The sequence below is a fragment of the Cucurbita moschata genome, unplaced genomic scaffold (genome assembly GCF_002738365.1).
Source record: "Cucurbita moschata cultivar Rifu unplaced genomic scaffold, Cmos_1.0 Cmo_Scf00004, whole genome shotgun sequence".
Taxonomy (NCBI): domain Eukaryota; kingdom Viridiplantae; phylum Streptophyta; class Magnoliopsida; order Cucurbitales; family Cucurbitaceae; genus Cucurbita; species Cucurbita moschata.
In genome coordinates this window covers 734,801-749,773 of record NW_019268520.1, presented here as the reverse complement: position 1 = coordinate 749,773, position 14,973 = coordinate 734,801, and the positions used below count along the sequence as shown (strand labels likewise).

At 33.0% G+C, this 14,973-nt stretch overlaps 1 non-coding gene across 1 annotated transcript; it reads right to left on the bottom strand.

Annotated features, from left to right (window-relative positions):
- Positions 1-1,143: 1,143 nt before the first annotated feature.
- Positions 1,144-1,215, bottom strand: TRNAP-UGG. The gene has a single exon. It is a non-coding gene; the product is annotated as a tRNA-Pro (tRNA).
- Between the last annotated feature and the right edge of the window lie 13,758 nt (positions 1,216-14,973).

The window sequence follows — 14,973 nt, the reverse complement described above, 5'->3', positions numbered from 1 at the left end:
AGAAACAAAATATTAATAACAAATAGTTTCTTTATCTCGGCTCATTATGGTATGGATCCCCGTACCTTTCGCATGCTACGCGAGCGCTCTACCATCTGGGCTAAATACCCACAATTCTTGAATCACAAAACCCTAAATTTTTCAACATAAATAATAGTAAAAATGAAGAAATATCGCTACTCAACATGTCATGAATAAGGGAAAATTGAAAGTAAAAAATATTTTTAATAATAGATAGTTTTATTTTGGGGATGAAAGGTATCGATCCCCATACCTCTCGCAAACAAACCAAGCACTTTACCATCTGAGCTACATCCCCACAAGTCTTATGTTACAAAACCCTAAACATCTCGTCATCAATAATAGTGAAAATGAAAAACTATCTCTACTCATCATGTAGTAAATATGAAAAATTTGAAAAGAAATAATATATTTAGTAATCAATTCATTTGGAGAAGAAGGTATCAATCTCGTACTTCCCACATGGGAAGCTTTACCATCTAAGCTACATCCCAATGATTCTTACATCAGAAACCCTAAATGTCCCGTCATCAATAATTGTGAAAATGAAAAAAATATCTCCGCTCATTATGTCATAAATAAGGAAAGATTGAACAAAAATAAAATATTAATAACAAAAAGTATCTTTTGGAGATGCAAGATATCTCGATCCCCATACCTCTCGCATACTAAGTAAGCACTCTACCATCTGAGCTACATCCCTACAATACTTACACCACAAAACCCTAAATTTTCCATCATCAATAATAGTGAAAAATGAAGAAATATCGCTACTCAACATGTCATGATTAAGGAAAAATTGAAAAGAAATAATATATTTAAGCATCAATCCCCGTACCTCTCGCATGTAAAGCGAGCTCTCTACCATTTGCGCTACATCCCCACGATTCTTATGCCACAAAATCCTAAACGTCTCGTCATCAATAATAGGTCCAAAATGGGAAAAATTTGGTATAATTTATCAATCATTTCGACATAGAATGCATTGATATTATATTAATCCAATTATTATTTGGATTATTTAAGGCTTATCAATTCACACACAATTGCGAATGTATGTATTTAACTGGTGTCATTTTATTGAATTTATTTACTTCGTTTTATTCTACAACCTCTCTTGAAGGGGCATTCCGAGAATCGAACTTGAGACCTCTCGCACCCAAAGCGAGAATCATACCATTAGACTAAATGCCCTTGTTAAGCCACTTCAAACGTATGTATGAATCCTTGGGCCTTGGTATTAAGGTCGTATTTTGTCGTATTGCAGGAAACACATGAAGTCCTCGATGCGCTTGAACTAAAGCCTTGGATGTAGAATGTGTCTTGGAGAACAAAACAATAAAATGATATTAAGAGCATTATCATTATAGTTTTAATGGACTTCATTTTTGTTTTTCTTCTTTTTTTTTCTTTTTTTTTTCATTATTTCCTAAGAGGGTAAGTATAAAGCCTTGGGATGAAAAGAAAGACTTTAGGTTGCTGCTGAATGGCCAAGCCATTGCGAACCTGCTTAAGTTTTGATATATCTTTTCTAATTCCTTTATGTCGACTTTGTTGCCCAACAATTGGTGTAGAGAAGTTAAGAGGTATGTTTGAAAAGTAAATAATAGGAACAACAAGTTTATATAAATATGAAGTCCTTCGATAAGAAAAGATTTAGACATAGGGGCATTTGAGGTTGCACCCTAAGTGAGGGTCGTACCACTAAACCAAATGTCTTTTCTTAAATACCCAATATTTTTAGCTTCTACTCAAATATATATTTCTCAGAGTGGTTCGATCGCTATAAAAGAAGTTGATAGTCTAATATTTTACATGTAATGGTTATCAAATAAACAAATAACCAAACAAAGGAAACAAATTAATCAATTTGGGTTGGATTGATTCGGTTCAGTTCATCAGTTTGTTTGACTAAATTCTTCTACTTTACCTCGTATGCCAACAAAATAAAGTTTTATTGAATGCACGTTAGTTTTATTTATGACAAACTCATACGAAACATAATTGCATTAATAGCACTCAGAGTTGGAGTCTATAAGTTTTTCATGAACCTAAGTGCAAATCATGCTTCATTAAAGATGAGATAAACTTTAGTTAAGTAACGGGACCTTTAAATTGCTTCATGTGGAGCTTCAATTTCTCCATGCTAGTTACCATCTTTAGGATTGACTAATTGGATATGAGTTCATTGATTTAGGGAAATTTTTGTGTAATTATCAACTACAACTTATGTTTACAAATTTTTAGGTCATAATTTAAGTAGTTGGTGTTATGAGTCGTAAACTTGTTTCTTTGCATAATATGGATTTAGTTGAACTTTTATTACCGATAAGATGGAGAAAGAAATTGTCTTTGAACCCATTTTAGTTTCATGTTTGGCATGTTCAAGATAAAAGCATAATTGTATTTATGATATTGAGCTTGGAGTCTATAAGAATTTAATGATCATAAGAGAAAGTTTTATTAGAGGAGACCAACTTTATTTAAGGTATTAGGAGTTCAAACTGGCTTAAGAGTTGTGGGCGTGCTCATTTTATCCATGTTCTCCACTTCCTCTCATGTCTTCCTCTTCCTCCATCACATTCTTTATTTCTCTTCCCATTTCTCAATCTCCAACTCATCCTTTCTGTATCCCTAACGAATGCGGATTTGAATAAAGAAGGAGAAAAAGAAAGAGAGTGAAGGAAGTCGGTATGAATTTAGCTTTGGAACTAGACATCGATGAGTATGATCTAACGAACATCAATACAAAATATTTAGTGACTTCTCTTTGGACCAACCAGGTAAGTAGTGTTACTATTGGCTTGGTTTGATGAATTGTATGAGGTATTAACAACGCGTGCTCCATAGCCCCTTCATGTGTCGTACTTTGTGAGTGTTTAACATGTATTATGTTATGTTATGTTGTAACACGAGTTCAAATGAGGATTAATTTCTCAATTTTTTTTTTAAGTTCAAATTTTTAGGAATTTATTGAGAGATTTAGAGACTGAATTTAAATATGATATGGAAGAAAAAAATAGTTACAAAAATTAAAAAAGCTCAAGTATAAAAGAAAATAGTAAAAAAATAGGAAAATCAGTCCAAATTAATGATAGGGTAAAATTTTCATTTTGACCCATCTTTCCTAACCAGGGGACAGTAAGATCCCTAACTAGAGTTCAATAAAGAGGAAAAATAAAGAAAGAAAAAAAAGGGGAAAAAGAAGAATATAACTAGAGTTCAATTAAGAGTTGTTTGATATCAGAGCAGCTGGATTTTAGATTATACATATTTTTTCTTAGGATAAAGAGTCGTATATCTCTATGACTCAGCTCAATGACACGTCTCGCTGTGATCAAGTAAGCAGTCTAACCCTATTTTGAAGTATATGATATGTTGTAAAACTTGTATGAATTTATTGTATGTTTTGAGTTTCGTGGTAGTTATAAAATGTCCTTGGACATTAAAGAGTGAATGTTAACCATATAAGATAATAATGGATCAAAGTTATAGTGTCTAGTAGGGTGAGGAGGAAAGGAGTGGTCGTGAGATATCTCACTAGCCTTAGGAAAACAGAGAGTTGTCGTTGCAGAGTGCGAGATATCTAACCAATGGAATTTTGGTACTAGAAATGGTGAAACTAGAGATGGTCTCCAAACGTCTGTATGGACCATTTCCAATTGCACTTTCTATGGTTCTCGCTTTTGTGAAGTTAACTTGTTTATATTTTTCCATAACGCAGCTCTCACAAACACCCATATTAATAGATTTTAGGCTTTCTAAAACTTCATTTGCAGCCATCATCTTCATTTATTTGAATCTCATATGTGCAAGTCTATTGACACTCTTGTAGGGAAATTAAGGAAAAATTGAATAGAAATAAAATATTAATAACCAATAGTTTCTTTAGGATATGCACTCTACCATCTTAGCTACATCCTCACAATTCTTTCATAACAAAATTCAAAACTACACGTCATCAATAATAGTGAAATTGAAAAAATATTTCTCCTCGTTATGTCAAAAATAAGGAAAAATTGAATAGAAATAAAATATTAATGAGTTTCTTCAAGGGATGCACTCTACCATCTTTGCTACATCCCCACAGTTCTTACATAACAAAACCAAAAATCTTCGTACCTGTCGCATGCAAAGAGTGCACTCAACCATCTTACCTACCTACATCCCTACAATTCTTCTTACATCACAAAACCCTAAACGTCCCATCATCAATAAAAGTGAAAATGAAAAACTCCCTTTGATCATTATGTCATAAATAAGAAAAAGTTGAAAAGTAATAATATATTTTAATAATTGATAGTTTTTGTTTGGAGATGGAGGGTAGCGATCCCCTTACCTCTCACATGGAAAGCAAGCGCTCTACTATTTTGATAGTGTTAATATAGCACATTGGGAAGCAATTTAGATCTTAGACCCTCTGAGTACATCAATTATAATAAATTAGTTAGTATGTTTAAAAGCATTAAAACTCAATGAGTTTGAATACTTACCTTTTGTAGTTTAAATTCCTTTTTCCTCACGAACCGATTTCGAACCACCAGTAGTGTCTTCCCTGCTATTCTCCAACCTTAAAATGAGATTGTAGAATCCCGTGAGTGACTAAATTTGAAAGGAATGTAGTATATGTAAAGAGAGAGTTTTGAGAGAATTTCTCAAAGTTTTTCAAGAATACTTTACATGTAACTTGATCACTCTATTTATTGATATTTGCATGAAATTTGAGATCACTCAAATTTGAGATTACAAAATTTTGACACTCAAAATTTCACTCAAATTTGTGGGATTATATGGCAAACATGCAAGTTTGGTTAAATAAAATTTTGACACTCAAAATTTCACTCAAGTTTGCGGGATTATTGCCAAACATGCAAGATTGTTAAACCATATATTGACACTCAATATTCCACTAACTCAAACATGGATTTTTCGATGACGTAAAGTCAACATTTTGACTTTCTCTATTTTAATTCAACAATTAATGTAAATAATTAATTTCAAACCAAAATAATATTAAATTATTAATTAAATAATTTAATTAATATTTAGCATTAAATCAAATGCCAATCCCAATCAATTGCGGCACATTGATTATGAATCCGTATTGATAATTAAAATATTTAAATCTTATTTACATATCTCCAATTCTCTCATTTTGTTTAATTCGTAATTAAATAAAAATTGGGTTAAATAGATCGTATATATTTAGCGCATATTCCCTAATTTGAGTTCGAACAGTTCAAACTCACTCGTCACACTGTTCTAAGGTTTAGTCCGATATGAGCTAGCAGGGGGATCTAATGGACCTATAGATCATGGGCTCCAACGAAACGAGATTAACCGGCTAAACTCATTAACCTTTTAACCAACATTCATTAACTACTAGGACACTACACTATAGCCTAGTAGTTGCACTCCCCTCACTATAGATATATTTCTGTCCATTCGATATAACCATGATTAGTAAGTCGATCCTTCACAAGTTGTTCGTAACTAGAGTTGGGTAATTTACCGTTTTTACCCCCCTAAAGTTACTTCTTGTTCCTAAAGTCCCACTGATCCTCTAATGAACAATTGGTTTGTGGTCCAACCACCAAACCGAATCCCTCTCGGGCAAATGAGAGGGTGGGGCCCCTTGTTCAAGACCTGAAGTTAGTACTCAAGGGAACAACCTCTCTACTATCCCTAAAAGTGGGTAGGAGTGAATTCTATCTTGCATCCTATGTCCTCAGCTATTCACCCAGTCTTACCCTTGAAATGGGAGGCTTATTGAGTCGGCGAACTCGGGCCACTCTCACCCATGCAAATCTAAGAATAATTTCGAATAAACAGGAGTTCATAATTAGCTCAGGATTAAGGTCGAGTTACCTAGGTCATCGAGTGAAAAAATCAGTCTCATCAGTAAACGCCATTATAGAGTGAGAGTGGTTTTCTTCATGGTCCGATCTTATGCAATAGTCATTGCATAGGACGCCCCCACTCACACGTCTTCACATGTACAATTTAGTGATCACAATTGTTTATATCATATACAAAAGTGGGCTGCATCCATAGGGTCCCCAAAATAAGGTACTCAAACTTATCCTTGTACTATAGATCATTTTGATTATATACTTGAAGTTGATCCACTCTGATGTCTCTACCTATAGTTCAAGTAATCATACTATAACCAGAGTATTCTTAGTTTAATGAATTTAGATTAATGATCGTACAATTCACTTTATTCAATAACAATCTTTACTGAATAAACATCAATAATAACTTTATTGAAAATAGAATATGTTTTTGTTTACACAGAGTTTTAGGACATAAACCCAACACATTTAAGCTACATCCCCACAATTCTTACATCACAAAACCTTTAAACTTCCCATCATCAATAATAGTGAAAATGAAAAAAATATGTGGCTCATTATGTCATAAATAAAGAAAGATTGAATAAAAATAAAATATTAATAACAAATAGTTACGTTTTAGAGATGCAAGGTATCAATCCCCATGCCTCTTGTATGCAAGGAGGGCACTCTACCATCTTAACTACATCCCAACCATTCTTACATGACAGAATCCTAAAGGATTCACAAAATCCAAAGCCTATCCCCAGAAAATAGTCCCCTGCAAATTTATCCAGGTGTCTTGTGTACATGTTTTTTTGGTGGACATTCTAAGATGTGAACTCAGGACCTCTCATACCCTAAAAAAGAATAATACCACTGGTCCAAATTTCCCTTCTTGAACATCTATCATTTTTACTTTTCAATCAATACACGACATTCTTAATTAATAAATTGTTTTACCTACAAAAACACAAAGTGAAACAAATTAAGTGCATTGGATTGATACACTATTTAGGCCTTTTATATTAAAGGGAAAATCCAAGAGTTGATCTCAAAACCTCTCACACTAGAAGCAAGAATCATACCACTAGACCAAATATCCTTGTTGTAGACTTCATATTCAATTATGCATTGAACATATCATCGTTATTTCATTTACTTTATTTGATATTCATATAAATTTGTTAATGCTAATGGTGTTACTATAACACGTGTGGAAGCAATTTGGATCTTAGGCACTCTAAGTACATCAATTATAGTAAATTAGCTAGCATGTTCAAAAGCATTAAAACTCAATGAGTTTGAATACTAACTTTTTGTAGTTCAAATTTCTTTTTCCTCACGAACGGGTTTCGAACCACGACTAGTGTCTTCCCTACTATTCTCCAGCCTTAGAACGAGATTGTGGAATCCAGTGAGTGACTAAATGTGATAGGAATTTAGTATATGTAAAGAGAGAGTTTTGAGAGATTTTCTCAAAGTTTTTCGAGCAAACTTTCCATGTACCTTAATCACTCTATTTATAGAGTCATATTTGCATGTTCATGCAAATTTGATATTACCAAATTTTGACACTCAAAATTCCACTCAAATTTGTCAGATTATGTGGCAAGCATGCAAGTTTGAGTTAACCAAATTTTGAAACTAATATTCAACTCAAATTTGTGGGGTTTATTTGGCATGCATATTTGGTTAAACCAAATTTTGACCCTCAAAATTCCACTCAAATTTGTGGGATTAGGTGGCAAGAATGCAAGTTTGAGTTAACTAAATTTTGACACTAATATTCCACTAGAATTTGTGGGGGTTTATTTGGCAAACATGCATATTTGGTTAAACCAAAATTTTGACACTCAAAATTCCGCTCAAATTTGTGGGATTATGTGGCAAACATGCAAGTTGTGTTAAATCATATATTGACACACAATATTCCACTCACTCAAACCCACAAACCTGAATTTTTCTTTGTGGTGAAGTCAACATTTTGATTTTCTTTATTTTAATTCAACAATTAATTTAAATAATTAATTTCAAATTAAAATAATATTAAATGATTAATTAAACAATTTAATTAAAATTTAACATTAAATAAAATGCCAATCCCAATGAATTCTGGCACATATTGATTATGAATCCCTATTCATAACTAAAATATTTAAAACTTATTTAAATATCTCCAATTCTTTCTTTTTGTTTAATTCATAATTAAAACAAAATGTAGTTAAATATATTGTATATATTTAGCGTATATTCCCTAATTTGAATTCGAACACTTCGAACTCACTCATCACACTGTTCTAAGGTTTAGTCTGATATGAGCTAGCTGGAGGACCTAATGGATCTACAGATCATGGGCTCCAACGATCCAAGATTAATCGGCTAAACTCATTAACCTTGTAAACCAACATTCGTTAACTACAAGGACACTCCACTATAGCCTAGTAGTTGCACTCCCTTCACTATAGATATATTTCTATCAATTTGATATAACCATGATTAGTAAGTCGATCCTTCATAGGTTGTTTGTAACTAGAGCTAGGTCAATTTATCGTTTTACCCCTAAAGTTACTTCTTGTTTCTTGAGTCCCACTGATCATCTAATGAACAATTGGTTTGTGGTCCAACCACCAAACAATATCCCACTCAGGCCAATGAGAGGGTGGGGCCCCTTGTTCAAGACTTGGAGTAAGTACTTGAGGGAACAACCTCTCTACTATCCCTAAAAGCGGGTAGGAGTGAATTCCATCTTACACTCTATGTCCTCAGCTATTCACCCAGTCTTACCCCTGGAATGGGAGGCTTATTGAGTCGGTGAACTCGGGCCACTCTCACCCATGCAAATCTAAGGATAATTCTGAATAAACAGGAGTTCATAGTTAGCTCAAGATTAAGATCGAGTTACCTAGGTCATCGAATGAAAAAATCAGTCTTAAGAATAAACAATTGGTTTGTTGTCCAACCAGTAAACCAAATCCCTCTCAGGCCAATGAAAGGGTGGGGCCCCTTGTTCAAGACTTGGAGTCAGTGCTTAAGGGAACTACCTCTCTTCTATCCCTAAAAGTGGGTAGGAGTGAATTTCGTCTTGCACCCCACGTCCCCAGCCATTCACCCAGTCTTACCCCTGAAATGGGAGGCCTATTGAGTCGGCGAACTAGATCCACTCTCACCCATGCAAATCTAAGGATAATTCCGAATAAACAGGAGTTCATGGTTAGCTCAGGATTAAAACAGAGTTACCTAGGTTATCGAATGAAAAGAAAATTAGTCTCAACAGTAAACGACATTATAAAGTGAGAGTGGTTTTCTTCATGGTCCGATCTTATGCAATACTCATTGCATAGGACGCTCCCACTCACATGTCTCCACATGTACAATTTAGTGATCACATTGTTTATATCATATACAAAAGTGGGCCGCATCCATAGTGTCCCCAGAATAAGGTGCTCAACCTTATCCCTATACTATAGATCATTTTGAATATATACTTGAACTTGATCCACTCTGATGTCTCTACCTATAGTTCAAGTAATCAGAGTATTCTTAGTTTATTGGATTTAGATTAATGATCGTAACATTCACATTATTCAATAACAATTTTTACTAAATAAACATCAATAACAAATTTATTTAAAACATAATATGTTTTTGTTTACAAACTATGAGTTGTAGGACATAAAACCCAACAAATACAACTGATAGGCCCGACGGATTTTTTTGTTTACACCTTGTTCATAGCCGATGAATTTTCGTACATATTTGACAACACCTTCAATAGGCCCGATGTCGTCTTCTCTTTGATGATGTTGAACATCGTGTTTCTGGACAACGTCACCAGATCAACCCTAAGGCGTGACAATCGTTAAGTTTCCACTCCTCTGCGGTCATGGTATCCGGCTTCACCCCCCAAAAGAGGTTTCTAAAGATCTTTCTGGTACATATAATCTTCAATCTGCATCTTCTAGAAACTAATATCAAATCCATCAAACTTTTAAATTCTTGTCATTGAACTTTCCATCTTCATAGGTCGTGGTGAATCTCGCCTCGCCCTGATACAAATTATTAGGATCACACAACAACGAACACACTCGATCTAAATGAACACAAAGAACATGATAGAGAAAATGTAAGGAGATATATTGACCGAAAGTTTTGTATTAATGACTTCAAGGTATGCACAGAGAGAGAATGAAGAATGAGAAATGTACATTTTGAAAGCACTGACTAATGGGTATATATATGATTTCAGTTTATTATATATATAGCTTTAACCGATATAACCGCCTACTATATATAAATAGAGCTTTTATATATCTCCATCCGATTTTTAATGCAAATAGTCAGTCTCCATATCCAACATTCTAAAGCCCAAATAGTTAGTTTTTCTAGGAGAGTTTAAAGAAAAATAAGCAAATGGAGGCTCGAAACGTTGGAACCCATTAGTTTTCTTTGTGTAAACGTTTTAAGTTTCAAATTTAGAACTTTGAGTCCAAAATTCTTCGTCTAGAGATTGATTCGTTTAATGGGTCTTATACAATTAGCTGTAGGGTAAGTTACGTTTAATGGGTCTTATATAATTAGCTGTACGGTAAATTAATGAACACAGTTGAAAAAGATTATCATCAACTTATCTTCTATGGCTACTAAGTTAATGAACACAATTGAAAAAGATTACCATCTTCGGGATGATTATGTCGGGATTGGCAAATGAAGGCTCGGAACGTTGGAACCAATCAGTTACTTTTTGTAAACGTTCTAAGTTTCAAATTTAGAACTTTGAGTCCAAAATTCCCATCAATTTACTTTCGGTAAACGTTTTTAAGTTTCAAATTTAGAACTTTGAGTCCAAAATTCTTCATCTAGAGATTGATTCATTTAATGGGTCTTATACAACTAGCTGTAGGGTAAGTTACGTTTAATGGGTCTTATACAATTAGCTATGGGGAAAGTTAATGAACACAGTTGAAAAAGATTATCAAAGGTAAGTTAATGAACATAGTTGAAAAAGATTATCAAGAGTAAGTTAATGAACACAGTTGAAAAAGATTATCATCAGCTTATCTTCTATGGCTACTTAGTTAATAAACACGTATTTTTTTATGTTTTAGAACCTACTATTATTGTCACTTTAATTTCACATTGTCCATCACATAATAGAATTTGTTCTTCAAATCAATTGGATGTACTTCAATTAATATTATTAAAAAATATTGACATAAATAAAGTTCATATCCTATAATTCCTACCTTTAAGATTATGAATGATCCAGCTCAAATTATTTAAGTTGAAGCTGCATTGCCACTAAAGCATATGCATTCCTTTGGTATAAATATTGAAAATATACATTTGAATTTTAAGTAAAATTTCACCACAAACTAAGTTTTTGAAAACTACTTTTATTTTATATTTATTTTTTAATTTTTAAAATTTTTAAAATTTTTAATTTTAGTTTTCAAAACCTACATTGATATGTCAAAACTACTTCTTTGCTATCCTTTAACAATATTTATATCCTTTAACAATATTTATATTGTAAAATTGGATTAACTTCTTTTAAGTTTATGTAGTTTCTTTTTAAGGGAACTTCTCAACTTGAAGGATCAATTTCATTCCTCTAAAATATGATTTTTACATAATAATTTGACGAAATTTATAGTCTCTGTACAAAAGAAGTTAGTGGCTTGGATTTCATCTCAATCCCCTTGAATCTTCACTAAGACAAGGTCAATTTGACCCTTACATACTTTATGAATTAAAGATAAATAAAGTTTTCTAACAACTCATCTAATGATACTTGCAACTTCATCCACTACTTCAACTGTGTAAATATTCACTTCTAAAACTCGAAATAGTCCTTCCTCAATCGAATAAGCTTGTAACACATGAAATGAGAGTTGAACAAAGTCTATCCAATTTTATACATGAAGAATGAATGCTTGTTGAATCTTCTTGGCTAGTCCAGTTGGAACATTGGGATCACCGTGATCCTTATCATCTTCCCCCTCTTCAAAAGGATTCGTCCTCGAATCAAAAAAATCATCACCTACATCAAAAGAACTCAAGTCAGCAACATTGAAAATTGAAAGTAGAATGTGCTGAAAATTCTCGAGGAACATCATTTTATATGCATTGCTATTAATTATTTCAAGGACTTGATAAGGGTTATCCCCTCTTGGATGTAACTTTGTCTTTCTTTGAGATGGAAATCGCTCATTGCGAAAATGTATCCAAACCCATTTATCGAGTTGAAAAATGATTTCCTTCAGTCCTTTGTTAATTCTTTAAGCAACTTTGAAATTTTGTTTCGCAATTGTCTCCTTCACCTCTTTATGCAATGTTTTGATCAGACCTTACTTGTGGTTTCTTTACTCACAAAAATATTTAATTCGTAAAGTAATTTTTTGTTTCTCAATTGTCTCCTTTCACCTGTTTGTGCAATGTTTTGATCAGATCTGCCTTACTTGTGGTTGTTTTACTCTAAAAAATATTAGAATGAATAGGAAGCAAATCAAGAGGCGTAGGTGGATTAAATCCATAAACATCTTCAGGAGGAGAACAATGAGTGGTACTATGAATTGCTAGAAAGGAGATCAGGAGGAGAACGATGAGTGGTACTATGAATTGCTCTATTATATGCTATCTCTACAAATGGCAAACATTAGTGCAGAGACTTAATATATTCTTAGAAATAATAGGCAATAATCTAATTTATCCCACGCCATACTTTTCAAGAGTGACTTAAAAATTTAAGTATCCCGATCTTTTTGTGTGTAGCAAACCACATTTAAACGCGTATACAATCCATTTAAAATATCTCATTAAGGCACCACCATATTATAAAGCATTTAGGAATATAGAGCAGGGTATTTGGGGTATTGATCCCCGTACCAATCGCATGCAAAGAGAGCACTCTACTATCTTAGCTACATCCCCACAATTCTTACATAACAAAACCCAAAACTACCCGTCAACAATAATAGTGAAAATGAAATTTCGGCTCATTATGTCAAAAATAAGGAAAACTTGAATAGAAATAAAATATTAATAACGTATAGTTTTTTTAGGAGGTACAGGGTATCAATCCCCACACCTCTCATATGCTAAGTGAGTGCTCTACCATATGAGCTATATCCTAATGATTCTTACATCACAAAATCCTAAACGTCTGGTCATCAATAATATTGAAAATGAAAAACTATTTTTGCTCATTATGTCATAAATAAGAAAATGTTGAAAAGAAATAATACATTTAATAATCGATAGTCTTCCTTTAGAGATGCAGGGTATCAATCCCCACACCTCTCACATGGCTCTCTACCATATCATTATGTCATAAATAAGAAAATATTGAAAAGAAATAATACGTTTAATAATCGATAGTCTTCCTTTAGAGATGCGGGGTATTAATCCCCGCACCTCTCACATGTTAAGCGAGCGCTCTACTATATGAGCTATATCCCAATGATTCTTACATCACAAAATCCTAAACGTCTTGTCATCAATAATTGTGAAAATGAAACTATCTTTGTTCATTATGTCATAAATAAGAAAATATTGAAAAAAAATAATACATTTAATAATCAATAGCCTTCCTTTAGAGATGCGGGTATCGATTCCCATACCTCTCACATGCAAAGAGTGCTCTATCATCTGAGTTACATCCCTATAATTCTACTCAATAATAGTGAAAATGAAGAAATATCGCTACTCAACATGTCATGAATAAGGAAGAATCCAAAACAAATAACATATTTAATAATAGATAGTTTTATTTTCGAGATGCAGGGTATCAATCCTCGCCCCTCTCACATGTAAAGCGAGCGCTCTACCATCTAAGCTACATCCCCACAATTATCCTTACTCATTATGTCGTAAATAAGAAAAAATTGGAAAGAAATAATATATTTAGTAATCAATTCATTTGGAGAAGCAAGGTATCGATCTCGTACTTCCCTCGTGGGAAGCTCTACCATCTAAGCTACATCCCCACGATTCTTACATCAGAAAACCCAAAACGTCCCGTCATCAATAATTGTGAAAATGAAAAAATATCTCCACTCATTATATCATAAATAAGGAAAGATTGAGTAGAAATAAAATATTAATAACAATTAGTTTCTTTTTGAGACGTGGAGTACCGATTCCCGTACCTCTTACATGCAAAGAAAGCATTCACCATCTGAACTACATCTAAAAAATTATTACAAAACAAAACCCTAAACGTCACGTCATCAATAAAAGTGAAAATGAAAAACTATCTCTGCTCATTAGGTTATAAATAAGGAAAGATTTAATAGAAATAAAATATTAATAACAAATAATTTCTTTGGGAGATGTGGGGTATCGACCCCTCCTAATGAAAAACTACCTTTGCTCGTTGTGTTATAAATAAGATTAATAATTGATAGTTTTCCTTTGGAGATGCATGATAGCGATCCTTGTACCTCTCGCATGCAAAGCAGAGATGCAGGGTATTGATCCCCGTACTTCTAACATGCAAAGCGAGCACTCTACCATCTAAGCTACATCCCCACAATTCTTATGTCATAAAATCCTAAACCTACCATCACCAATAATAGTGAAAATAAAAAAAAAAATATCTCTGCTCAATATGTCAAAATAAGAAAATATTGAATAGAAATAAAACCACCTGAGCTACATTCCCTCGTGTGATTGCTATACCATCTGAGTTACATCCCACGATTCTTACATCACAAAACTTTAAATTCATCAATAATAGTGAAAACGAAAAAATAAATTCATCAATAATAGTGAAAACGAAAAAATATCTCTTCATTATGTCATAATAAAGGAAATATTGAATAAAAATAAAATATTAAATGCAAAGTATCGATCCCCATCCCTCTCGCATGCTAAGTGAACACTCAACCATCTAAGCTACATTCCCACAATTCTTATATCACAAAACTCTAAATTTTCTGTCATCAATAATAGTGAAAATGAAGAAATATTGAATAAAAATCAAATATTAATAACTTCTTTTGGTGATAAGAGGAAAAATTGGATAGAAATAAAATGTTAATAATGAATAGATTCTTTTGGAGATAAGAGGTATTGATCCCCATACCTCTCACATGCTATGTAAGCACTCTACCAT